The sequence below is a fragment of the Petaurus breviceps genome, unplaced genomic scaffold, assembly GCF_028583685.1.
Source record: "Petaurus breviceps papuanus isolate PSGF00001 unplaced genomic scaffold, PetGlider_PUasm1.0 38, whole genome shotgun sequence".
Classification (NCBI taxonomy): domain Eukaryota; kingdom Metazoa; phylum Chordata; class Mammalia; order Diprotodontia; family Petauridae; genus Petaurus; species Petaurus breviceps.
The window spans coordinates 35,285,019-35,298,675 of NW_027186304.1; the positions used below are offsets into that span (position 1 = coordinate 35,285,019).

The window sequence follows — 13,657 nt, forward strand, 5'->3', positions numbered from 1 at the left end:
CTGCTATAAGTATTTTTGTACATATGGGTCCTTTTCCCATTTATCTGATGTCTTTGGGAAACAGCCCTAGAAGTGGTATTGCTGGGTCAAAGGCTATGCACATTTTTATAGCCCATTCAGCATAGTTCCACATTGCTCTCCAGAATGGTTGTATCAGTTTGCAACTCCGCCAACAATGCATTAGTGTTGAAGCACTTTCTTTTGTGAGGTGGTCTTACAAATATTGTACTCATTTTGCATATGAGGAAACTGATATACAACAGTTAATAATAAAAATAATAGCTAACATTTATAAGGTGATTACCATGTGCCTGGCATTGTACTAAGAATTTTACTTAGTAGGTACTATTATTATCATCCCCATTTTACAGATGAGGAAACCTAGGGTTTTAGAATATTGACCATGGTCATACTGGTATACATATAGATAACTGTGTGACCATATGTAATCTGAATCTGAATACAAATTTCATATGTATGTGTTTAAGTTTCTTGATGACAGAGACTTTTTTTTTCTTTGTATCTCTAGAGCCTAGAGTTGCTGCTCAGTCGTTTTAAGTTGTGTTTAACTCTTCATGCCCCCATTTGGGGTTTTCTTGGCAAAGATACTGGAGTGGTTTGCCATTTCCTTCTCCAGCTCATTTTCCAGAGGAGGAAAACGGAGGCAGTCAGGGTTCAGTGATTTGCCCATGGCCACACAACTAGTAAGTATCTGAATGGGAATTTAAGCCCAGGTCTTTCTGACTCCAGGCCCTGAAGTAGGCACTTAATGTTTGTAGAGTGACTGATTGGTTGGTCAGTGGCTTGATAGCAGTTATCTCTTCTGATTCTGATGCCAACCCTCTTTCCACAGCATACCAGGGACTGAGACTGGTAGCAGTGAGAGTGTAGAGGGAAGAACAGAATCCAAGGTGTCAGTGTCCCATAAACTCACATGCAGGGGTCTCACACTCACAGCCTTTGGCAAAGAGAATAGAAAGGGCCCAGAAAGTGTTGTCAAGGAAATAGCTGTTCCTGAAATTACTACCAAACCATTTGATATACTGTGGGACCAAAATCTTAAACAACTTAAATCCTTTTTTTTTTTTTTATAAGACTGTCCTAAGGGACACATGCAGTACACTGATCCTGAACGCATAGGAAGAGATACCCAGACAGCCAGAATGCTTACTCACACTTCTCTGCCCTGAGGAAGTCTTCCTGATTCTCTTTCTTTATTATTCCCATCTCCTCTTTCCCGCCATGAATGCAGTCACCTCCACAGACACTGAATGAGAGCCTCTTTTGGAGTACTGGCCTTGGGCTTGAAATCACAGAATAGGACAGAGGCTATTGTCCTCCAAAAGACCCTAGCTGTTGCTGCTTTCCTGCTTATGTAGTTCACCCCACCTAATTACAGTAATTTTGAAAGAGAATGTTAAGAAATTGTAATCTCTGAAAGTATAATTACTGATTCATATAATTTGCAAGAATAAGTTCTGCCAAATGTGATGGCCACACATTCTTGATTCTGGGGAAGGTAAAACTGTTAGATTGCTACCAACTGCAGTGGGCTAAGATTAGGTGTTGGCACTCAACCCAGCACCAGTGTGGTGAGCCTCTGAGAGTAAAGGGTGCCGCCAAATCTCCTGAGGAGGGGGGTGAATCAGTCCAGGTTGTACACCAAGCAGGTTAAGACTCCAGGGCTCATCAGTAGTAGAATCAGGCAGTGAAGGACCCCAGCATTTCCAGACTGGGCTAGATAGAGACCTTCTCCACAACACCCAAAACAAAATTTTTAAAACTTCAGGAAATCATACCTCTACCACATACCTTAATTTCTACTTAAATGAGAACTTTAGTAAAAATTACTCTCATAGGGGGCAGCTAGGTGGCGCAGTGAGTAGAGCACCAGCCCTGGAGTCAGGAGGGCCTGAGTTCGGATCCAGCCTCAGACACTTATTACACACACACACACACACACACACACACACACGCAAAAACTAGCTGCGTGACCTTGGGCAAGTTACTTAACCCCAATTGCCCTCCAAAAAGCACAAAAAAAAAATTACTCTCATAGACCATTTTGACAAATTCCCTCTTAAATACAAAAACAAAAAAAAGCAGCAACACATAAGTGTCTCTTCATTTAATTGGATAAATTGGGGAATTCAGCAATTAAGGGAGCATTTATTAGACTCTTCCCACGGCCTTGAAAGGCTATGTGGCATAAAGGATTGGGGCAGGGCAGCCTTAGAAGCAGAAAGATGTGGGTTCACAACCCGCCTCTGACTCACTGACGGTACAACTCTAGACTCATGTAACCTTTCAATCCCCCAGGCAACTCTGTAAGACTTTTAAGTTATCAATCTGTATCAGTAGTGGGGAGTTTCCAAACCAGGAATTCCCTGCACTGATAAAATCATAGGGCTTTCCCTCCACACCAAAATGTATAGGGTGTGGTGCTAGAAATGAGGGATATAATTATGTGACACAGGTGGGTGGGAGGGTAGAGGAAGATACAAGGGATGGGCAGATAGCTTGCAAGGTCTAGGCAAAGCACTAAGGATATCCAGAGTAGGGAAAGGTCATTTTCTCCCTGGCAGGGTTAGATAATTGGGTTACAGGTCAGGAAGGCATCATGAAAAAGGTGGCTCCGGAATTTGACTCTGATGAAAGGTCAGGTGGTTCAGGGGATGGAAGCGGAGGAGGTCAATTACAAGACATGAAACTTAGTTACAAAGGCACAAAGGTGAGGAGCACAAATGCCCTTCCCGAACTTCATAGTAACATTGCCACCCCCCCCATGGGGACCTTTAGATGTGTGACTTAAGTGCCGCCTTTATTAAACCCCTCAAAAGTCAGTATGTCACTGTGATAATTTTTCATTAAGGGAATTTAATTAGTTGAGTGCCGTATCTGAATTGCCCAACAGAAGGTATTCTTAAATCACTATTGCCTTGTCTCTGGTGCATGCTTGAGGGACAAATCAGAAAGTTAATTTCTTCCTTGCTCCTCTCATTCACTTATGACCTTCTTTTTGGTCTATATCATGAATCATTTGGAGCTTTTCCTGGCATACAATGTAAGATATTAATGTATACCTAATTTCTGCCAGTATCTTTGACAAATAAACCCCAAAAGGGGGTTGTGAAGAGTTGGACACAACTGAAACAACTCAGCCACAACAACAAAATTTCTGCCAGACTAATTTTCAGTTTTTCCTGCTGGGCACCAGCATCCATAGCCCACAAATGCCTAGGCTGTTTCTCTTATCCTTCTTCCTCCAAGCTTAGCAGCAGAAGTCCTAAAGTAGCTTTGATTAACCCCTAGTTGGTTGGGCTCAAAATTATTGGGGATGGGATGATATATTGCTTAAAATATTAAATCTTCTATCTGCCTATAGCTCAGAGCCCCCTGTCTGTCTTGGATTTTATCCTCTCAGGTCACTTCCCAGTATATATGTAGATTCAGAGACTTGGTATGCTTTTTAAAAATTGATTTCCTTCTGTCTTAATTTTTTCTTCTGATTCATGAGCAGCTATTTTCTGTTCCTCCAACTCCCCCCAAAACCAAAAAACCTGAACCTCATAAGAAATATGCATGTTCACATAAAACAAGTTAGCAGTGTCCAAAAATATGTCTTATTCTATGTTTAAATCCATCACTTCTCTCTCGAGAAGGTGGGTACTGTGCTTCATTTTGGATCCTTTAGAACCATGGCTAGTCATTACATTGGTCAGTGTTTTATAGTATTTTAAAATTGTTTCTCTTTATAATGTGATCATCTTCGTATAAACTGTTCACTTAGCTCTTATTATTTTGCTTTCTGTTGGTTAATAGAGGTCTTCTCAGTTTCTTGTGAAATCTTAGCATTTAAGCATTTCAGTATATTAATATTTCACTACATTAATATACAATGAATTGATCATGAACTCTTCCCCAATTAATAGATCAGAAAGTTAATTTCTTTGCTTCTCTAATTTGCTTGTGACCTTTTTTGGGGTTTGATATTATATATCCATTTGGAGTTTATCCTGGTATACAATATGTGATATTAGTGTATACCTAATTTCTGCCATACTGCTTTTCAGTTTTTCCAAAAGTTTTTTTTTTTTGGGGGGGGGGCAAATAATAAGTCCTTATGCAAGTAACTAGGATCTTTGCATTTACTGAATGATATACTACTTTATATAATGCACCTAATCTGTTCCATTGATTGGGATCTTTATTTTTTTAACCAGGAAGTACCAAATCATTTTGATGATTACAACTGTGAAGTATAGTTTGAAATTTGCCACAATATCCCCTTTTTGATTACTTTTATCATTTTCATTGAGATTCTTTATTTTCATTTCTCCATATGAATAAGACTTTGGTAGTTGGGTAAGTCCATCATTGAATAATTAAGTTAATTTAGGTAGTATTGGCATTTTATTACAAGGCCCAGCCTATCTCTGAGAAAATTAATATTTCTCCAAATATTTAGCTCTTTATTTCCATAAAGATTGTTTTGTACTTAAACTCTTATAGTTCAGGGTATGGCTTCTTGGTAGATAGCTTTCCAAATATTTTGTACCTTCTGTAGTTCTTATGAATGAAGTTTCTTTTTCTATCTCTTCCTGCTAGGTTTTGTTAGTATAATATACAGGAATGCTGATGATTTATATGGATCTATTCTGTATCCTGAAACCTTGTTGAGCTTATTGTTTCAAACAATTTTTAGTTGGCTCTTTAGGATTTTCTAAGTAAATCATCTTCTTATCTTGCAAAAGTGATAATTTAAGCTTACTCTTTGCCTGTGCTTGTTTTTTCAATTTCTCTTTTGTATTATAACTAGCATTTCTAGCCCTCTCCCTACTCCCATCCATCCTTCACTAAACTATCAGATTAATCTTCCTAAAGCACAGGTATGCCTATATCACCTCCCATCCCATTCAATAAAATTTCAGTGGGTTCCTAGTATCTCCAGAATCAAATATAAAATTCTCTGTTTGGTTTATAGACCTGACCCCTTACTACCATTCCAGTTTTTCTTATTATGATCTTATTATTTTTCTTTATAATCCAGTGTATTTTATGAATTTAAAAACATCATTCTGGGAAGGGATCCATAGGCTTTACCAGTCTGCCAAAGCTTTCCATAACACAAAAAAAGTTATGAAACCCTATCTTGGCCAAAGATTTTAACCTGTTTTGAGGCATTTCCTATGTTGAAGTGGGTCAAACTTTAATTACCTCTAAATCATCTTTGTTTTCCCTTTCCAATTTTAAAATTGTATATTTATGTTAAACAATCTCAGTTAGCCCCTCACTACTGCTGGGCAGTCCTACTGCATCTTTCTTGACTCACAATCCCCCTCTCCACAGTGGCTTTTCCAAACCTTTTCATCCTTCCTCAAACTTCCCATGATTCCCCCTCCATTTGCTCTCTCAGCAAAGAGCCTTGTCTCATATTTTACAGGAAAAAATTGAGGCTAATATTTACTGTGAACTGCCACTTCTCTCTTCCTCATCTTCCATCACTCAGATGCCTTCTGCCACTATCTCCTCCTTCACCTCTGTCTCACATGATGAAGTGCCCTTACTCCTTACCAAGGGTAACTCCTCTACCTGTTCAAGCGATCCCATGCCATTCCATCTCCTCCAAAAGATTGTCCCCTCTGGAATCCCCACGCTTTCACTTATTTTCAGCCTGTCCTCTACTGGCTCATTCCCCACTGCCTAAGCCTACCCATGTCTCTTACATTTTGAAAAACCCTCACTTGACCCATTCGTTCCTACTTTTCAGCCTATTATCTCATCTACCCCTTAGAACTAAATTCAAAAAGGTTATCTACAATAGGTGCCTCCACTCTCTCTCCTCTCATGCTTGTCATAACCCCTTATAATCTGTCTTATCATTTCACAAAAACAGCTCTCTCCAGAATTACTAATGATCTCTTAGTTGCCAAATCCAGTGACTCTTTCTCAATTCTCATTCTCCTTGAACTCTTCTGCCTTTGACATTATTGATCATTCTCTCCTCCCTGATACTCTCTTCTCTAGGTTTTTGGGATGTCACTCTCTCCTAGTTCTCTTTCTACCTGACCATTTCTTCTCTGTCTCCTTTGATGGATTCTCTTCCAGATCATGCTATCTAACTGTGGGTGTCCCTCAGAGTTCTGTCCTGGGGCCTTTTTTCTTCTCTGTCAATACTATTTCTTGGTGATCTCATTAGCTCCCTTGGATTTAATTACCATATCTATGCTGATGATTATCAAATCTACCTTTCCTACCCCAAATTCTGCTGAGCTACAATCTTGCACCTTCAAGTGCCTTTCAGACATCTTGAACTAGAAGTCCAGAAGACATCTTAAATTCAACATGTCCAAAACTGGACTAATTTTCCCCCCTAAATACTACTCCCTTCCCTCCCTCCCCCCAGGATGTCAGCTCCATCCTCCCAGTAACTCAGGCTCACAGCCTAGAAGTCATCGTGAATTCCTCACTATGCCCTACCACACTCTCACCTGTGACCACGGCCTTTCAAATTAATTTCTGTAGCTTCTCTTGAATATGCCCCTTCTCTCCTCTGACACTGCCCCCGCTCTGGTACAGGCCCTTATCACCTCCCATCTGGACTATTGCAGTAGCTGCTGGTGGGTCTATCTGCCTCGTCTCCCCTCACTCCAATCCATCCTCTATTCAACCACTAAAGTGATTTCCTAAAGCACAGGTCCAACTACATGTCACTCCCCTACTCAGTAAACACCAGTGGTTCCCTATTTCCTTGAGGATCAAATGCAAAATGCTCTGTTTGACAAAGTCCTTAATAATCTAGCCCCTACCCACTTTTCCAGTCTTCTTATACCTTGCTCCCTCTCACGTATCAGTCACATGAATGAGACACTCTTGGTTTCAAGCATTTTCTCAGCTGTGCCCTGTGCCTGACCTTCTCTTCCTTGTTAACTCTGCTCTGGCTTCCTTTAAGTCCCAACTAAAATTCTTTCTTTTATAGGAAATCTTTCCTAACCCCTTTTCAGTCTAGTTTCTACCCTGTATTATTTCCTATTTATCTTGTCTTATAGTTTATTATATATGTATGTGTATGTGTATATATATATATAATATATACATGTATATATGTATGTATATGTTTGCTAATTTATCCCCTCCATTCAATTATAAAGTTCCTGAAGAGCAGAAACCATCTTTTGTCTCCTTTTGTATCCTCAGCACTTTAGGACAGTGCCTGGAATATTGTAGGTGCATAATAAATGTTTATTGATTGATGGAAGATGATTCTCTTTGATGAAAGAGACGAGCAAAATAGGAGTAGAGTGCTTGAATTTCTGTATCTGTTCCATATAATGAACCTAGGAATTTTCTGTTCTTCTTCTAAACATATCTAAAGAGACCCTTTTTAATTGTCCTTATTTCTTCTTACAGTTGTGGTTTATTCTGAGCTATTTCCTTTTTTAAAAAAATTGAAGTTTATTTTATTTTCAGTTCCAAATTATCGTTCTCCCTCCCTATCCATTGAGAAAGGTGGGGAAAAAAAACCCATTATAAATATAGATAGTTACAAAGCAAATTTCCACATTAGCCATTTTTTTTTCTTGAGTGAGGATAAAAAAAGAAAAGAAAATATACTTTTATCTGCCCTCTTAGTCTTTCAGTTCTCTTTCTCTATGTGGATAGCATTTTACATCAGGAGTCCTTTAGTGGGTTATTGTGATGATCTGAATTATTAAGTCACGGTTGATTATCTTTCCAATATTGCTGTTAATGTAGAAGTTGTTCTCCTGGTAATGTTCACTTCACCTTACATCAGTGTCATGCAAGTATCCCCAGGTTTTTCTGAAACCATTTCCTTCATCATTTCTTATAGCACCAGCAATATTCCATCACATTCATATACCATAACTTGTCAACTCTTCTCCAATTGATGGGCCTCCCTTCATTTTCCAGTTCTTTGCCACCAGAAAAGGAGCTGCTATAAAAATGTGCATTTGCGTCATTTTCCTTTTCTTTTCTCTCTTTGGAGTATAGACCTATTAACTGTTTCTCTGGGTCAAATGGTATTTACACTTTAGTAGCTTTTTGGGCATAGTTCCAAATTGCATTTCAGAATGGTTGGACTAGTTCATGGCTCTACTAACTATACATTATACTTCCCCACTTCTCCTCCAGCATATGTCATTTTCTTTTTCTTTTCTTTCTTTCTTTTTGCTTTTTGGAGGGGAGAAGGCAGGGCAATTGGGGTTAAGTGACTTCCCCAAGGTCGCACGGCTAGTAAGTGTTCATTGTCGGAGGCCGGATTTGAATTCAGGTCCTCCTGACTCCAGGGCTGGTGCTTTATTCACTGCACCATCTAGCTGCCCCTACATATGTCATTTTCTTTCTTTCTTTTTGTCATTTTAGCTAATCTGATGGGTGTGAGGTGGTACCTCAGAGTTGTTTTAATTTGCATTTCTCAAATTATTATTTAGAGTATTTCTAATATGGGTATGGATAGCTTTGATTTCTTCCTCTGAAAACTGCCTGTTCATATCTTTTGACTGTTAATTGGAGAATGATCTTATTCTTTTAAACTTGACTCAATTCCCTACATATTTTGGCAATAAGACTGAGAAACTGAATATAAAGATTTTTTCCTCGTTTCCTGCTTTTCTTTAGTTATAACTATGTTGGTTTTACTTATGCAAGCACTTTTTAGTTTTATGTAATCAAAATTATACATTTTACTTCCTATGAATCTCTCTTTTTCTTGTTTTATCATGAGCCTTCCCCAAGATCTGACAGGTGATTTCTTCCATGCTTTACTTGTTTGCTTAAGATAAGACCCTTCATGTCTAAATCATGTACCCATTTGAAGTTCATCTTGGTGGATGGTGTGAGATGTTGGTCTGTGCCTATAGTTTCTGACAGACGGCTTTCCAGTTTTTATCAAATAGTGAGTTTTTGTTACCATAGCTGGGATCTTGGGTTTTATCAAACATTATTGTGTTCACTTGCTTCTGTGTATTGTGCACCTGCTCTGTCCCACTTGCCAGCCTCTGTCTCTTACCCAGGACCAGATTGTTTTGATGACTGCAGCTTCGTGTAGTTTGATACCTGGTACTGCCGGTCCTCCTTCCTTCCTGGCTTATTTGTTTTTTTTTTCATTGATTTACTTGATATTCTTGATATTTTGTTCTTCCAGATGAGTTTTGTTATAATTTTTCTTTAGTAATTGATTGATATGGCACTAAATATTAGTAAATTAATTGAGGTAGTACTGTCATTTTTAATATGTTGGTTTGGCCTGTCTAGAAGCAATTAATAATTCTCTAATTATTTAGATCTGTCTTTGTGTGAAGAGTGTTTTATAGTTATGTTCATATAATTCCTGTGTAGGTCTTGGCAGATAGACTCTCAAGTATTTTATACTATCTCTAGTTATTTTAAATGGAATTCCTCTTTGTATTTCTTCATTCGGGCTTTTGTCGGTAATATGCAGAAATACTGATGACTTGTGTGGGTTTGTTTTATGTCCTGCAGCTTGACTTAAATGATTAATTGTTTCAGTTAACTTTTTAGCTGACTTTCTAGTGGTCTCTAAGTAAACCATCATATCATCCACAGAAAGTGATAGTTTCTGATAGACTACTTTCTACTTTTTCACTGGGCAACTGTTGTTCACCTTCCTACTCCACAATGAACTTGGAGCAAGGCAATTTCTGCTTTGTATGTAGTTACCAGTTGCCCTTCTTCCAGAAGTCTGACACAAAAGGTCAGAGCAAGGAAGATAGAAAAAATGTGACCCAAAATGAAGATTCCCTCTGGTCTCAACCGAAGAAGAAAGAGGATAAATGACTATTTTTGTGCCAGAATCATAAGAAATTGCACTTCCACTCTCTTTCAATCAAATCCCCCAGCTAGAGAAAAGCAATTCAGAAAGATAATGAAGCAAACAACCACCATACTACTGTCATTTAAAAGTATGTTTGGAAGGCACATCTTTCATAGTAGGGATACCCTACATGCTATGAAGTTAGTTTCATGAAGCACCCATGAAAAAAATAGGAGTTGGTAGAAAACAAAGGGCAGTACCTCATGTTTTCTCATGTAGGAAATTGTAGGGTGAATTTGCAGCTTTTAATGTGGTATATGTGCTATGCTGAGAGACTAAATTTAAAGATAATCAGATTGTACTAAAGTCAATGCAGTATCTAGTTATCTCACGCACAAGGTTCAGAGTAGTGATTTAGGTTTTTAAAAAATACTCTTTCAGTACTTTGATGGATTAATTACCTCATCAGTATGTCTGCTTACTCTACTAAGTCTGGCTCGTGTGCGTATCACTGCAGATTCTTGCCATGTCTTTTTCCAGTTTCACATGTTCCTGAAGTTGCCTTTTTCATCACTTCTCACATACAAGGTTAAGGGATTGAGGATTTGCCCTTCCCCCAACCCCAGTTCAATTGATGTATTCACAGAATGATGTGGTGTTAATGTGTTAAAAAGGCACTATACCCATGCCTTTATAAAGTCAGAATGCCTGACCTATTGCCCATCTGACTTGACCCAAAGGGGAGCTTTGTGAATATTCCATGAGGATATAAAGGACATTGTGAGTTGAATCTGATAAGATGATCTTAAGTAAGGACAAAGATAAAGTATTATACTTGGGTATAAAAATACAGCGTCACAAGTACAAAACAGGGAAGCATGGATAGACAAATTATTCTGAAACAGATGTAGAGGTTTTCATGGACTTCAAGCAAAAGGTGGCAGACAAAACAGCTAATGCAATATTAGGCTACATTAAGAGAGGTCTAGATTCTAGGAATAGGCGTGATAGCCTTATTGTCTTCTGCCTTACTCAGACCTTGGAATACTGTATTCAGTTATGGGTACCACAATTCAGGAAAGATATTGATACTGAGATTTAATATGATATATGATATAACATATGATATAATTAATATAATTTATAAATATAAAATATAATTATTATATTATGTTGAATTTCATATCATATCATATCATACAAAATTATTGAGAGTACCTAGAACCAGGAAAATAGAATGGTGAAAGATGTCGTATGAGAGAGGGTGTTTAGCCTGAAGAAGAAAAAAATTGAGGAATATGTGAATACAGTTGTTTCCAAGTATTTGAAGGGTTGTAATATGGAGGAGGGATTCGCCTTGTTCAGTTTGGCATCAGAGGATAGAACCAGGGGGGACAGGTGGAAGTTGCAAAGCGTCAGATTTAGGCTTGATTACAGGAAATTCAATTTCTTCAAAATTACAGCTGTGCCAAAGTGGATTGGACTCTCCTGAACTGTGTTGTGGTCCCCTTTCTTAAAGGTCTTCGAACAAAGGCTGGAAAACCATTCACTGGGGAGGTTATAGTAGGGATGGATTCCTTTCATTAATGGGTTGGATGAGATGGCTACTGAGGTCCTGAGCTGCCTTGGTCACATGTGTTCCCTACATGTGTACCTCACTGTCATTATACCATGAGTTTCAGCCCATTCATCCCATTGATCTCTGTTTATTTGTGGAAGAATATGCCCCAGATTCCAGGATGGGGGGCCAAGAGGGATGTTTTGTCATGTCAATGCAAAAAACATTGATTAAATACTTTGTTTTAGGAACCATGTGAAGTGCTGGGAATACAAATATGAATAAAAAGAAAGACAGCACTTTTCTTCAAGGACCTTATCTTCTAACGGGGAAGACGGCATATAGAAGGATACTGAGAAGTAGTGTGTGGAGGGATCCTGGCAGTGACCAGGAGCATAGGTAGGGGAGAAAAGAAATACGGGTGGCCTGGGTGCTTCCTCAGAATGAAGGCTCCTGATGGAAATTCCCATTGGGTGGGGAGGGAGAGACATGGGAGTAGAGGGAGTTCCTAACCTGGAAAAACATCATGGTGAAGTCCAGAGAGTAAGCTGCAAAGACATGAGAGAAGTGTTGTGGCTATTGTATTTACTATGTTATTTTAATAAAAAAAAAAAAAACAACAACAAACCTTTGCCAATTGTGTCTACTAGATAGATGACTTAAAGTGGAGCAAACTAATGGGGGCTTATGAGCTATAGTTGTAGGAGTTCAAACTCCTAGAGTGTTTCTAGAACCCAGGAGTAACAGCTGCTCTCTGGGAGCCCAATTCATAAATGCAAAGTGGGCAAGTAAACTTGAAGAGTTCTATTATCAGTCATTACTGGTACATGCTACAGCATGATCACATTCATCATGTTCTTTTTATGTGATTTCACCTGTGATTTAATTCTTCTGAGATCATAACTGATCATAATTCATGGTTATGGAGTATTGCTGAAGAATTTTAGTGTCAAAAAATAAAAAAAAATTTTTTTGGTGTCAAAAATGTCAGCTTTTGCATGTGCCCTCTCATGTTCAATTCTGGTCTGAGTTCATTGTTTATCTTCAGCGACTGTCCAAGATATGTATGTGTAATTTTTGGTGATCTATATGTACATACATACATACATACATACATGTATATACATGTATGTGTATCTCTATAGGCCATCTATTTATCCATACACATACATAGACACGTACTGACTTAAATAGTGACATGCCTGTGATATGCACATCATGAACAAAATATGTTTTCTTCTCAGTGACTTTCCTGTTGCAGATTGTTAGTAATGACTTTGGAACAACTTGCAGTTAGGAGGCTTTATGGTGTTCTAGATTCTGATGTAATTAACAGCCGTTCCAGATTTTTGGCATTTGGAAAATGTAGACAGATAGTGTCACGACTTAGGGAAGTAGCGCCGTTCTTTCAGTTTGCCTAGGATAACACTCCTGCTAGACAAGAACAAAGATTTTTATGTTATCTGAAGAACACTCAGAATGCCAGTACATTTAATAAATATTTAATGAAGATTCAATATTTCCTCTTTAGTGAAAGAGAAGTGATTCTCATTGATGCTTTGAGGAAGATTTTCCCCTCCCATCTAATAAGTAAAGAAAATCTTTGCCTTAAGTATTAGTTACCTCTGTTCTGGTATTGTCAGTGGGCATTTTCCCTTCATTTTTAGTTTCTGTATATCCTGGTTTATATTTCTCATATAAAGTGTTACTATAAGTATTAGTTAATCTATGATTTGTTCTTGAAACTCTTCAATAAGACGATTTGGCATTTGTTTTTCATTAGTTTTTAGCATTAGGGCATCTGATGGATGTCATAGGTGGAAGTGCCTGGCACATAGTAGGTGCTTAATAAGTATTGATTGATTGATATATGTATGCCCAAACATGATATCTTAGTGCTTGACAATGTTGGAAATGCATTTGGTTACCCATTTATAGTGCCAAAAAATATTGGTTTCACTAATTAACTAATTCATTCATTGAATTATTATTAGATGTTTACAATATACAAGTCAATTCGACAAGCCTTTATTAAATTACTACTTTGTACCATTGTATGTAACCATTGCAGACTGAAAGATCGGAGGTATCTCCCTAAGACATTGTGCCAAATGCCAGGGATACAAAGAAAAAGACAAAATATAACCTGCCCTCAGGGGGCTTGTATTCTCCTAGAGGGAAAACAATATGTACACAGATAGATATATACAAAATACATACATGTAATTTTGATGGTATGGAAACCTTAACAATTGGAGGAAGTGAGAAAAGACTTCTTACTATAAAGTCCGTAAGAAGGGGTA

General features: G+C 38.0%; 1 protein-coding gene across 1 annotated transcript in view; it reads left to right on the plus strand.

Annotated features, from left to right (window-relative positions):
- GREB1L (GREB1 like retinoic acid receptor coactivator) overlaps positions 1–13,657 on the plus strand; it is a 344,278-nt gene that overhangs the window by 175,312 nt on the left and 155,309 nt on the right. The window lies entirely within an intron of this gene.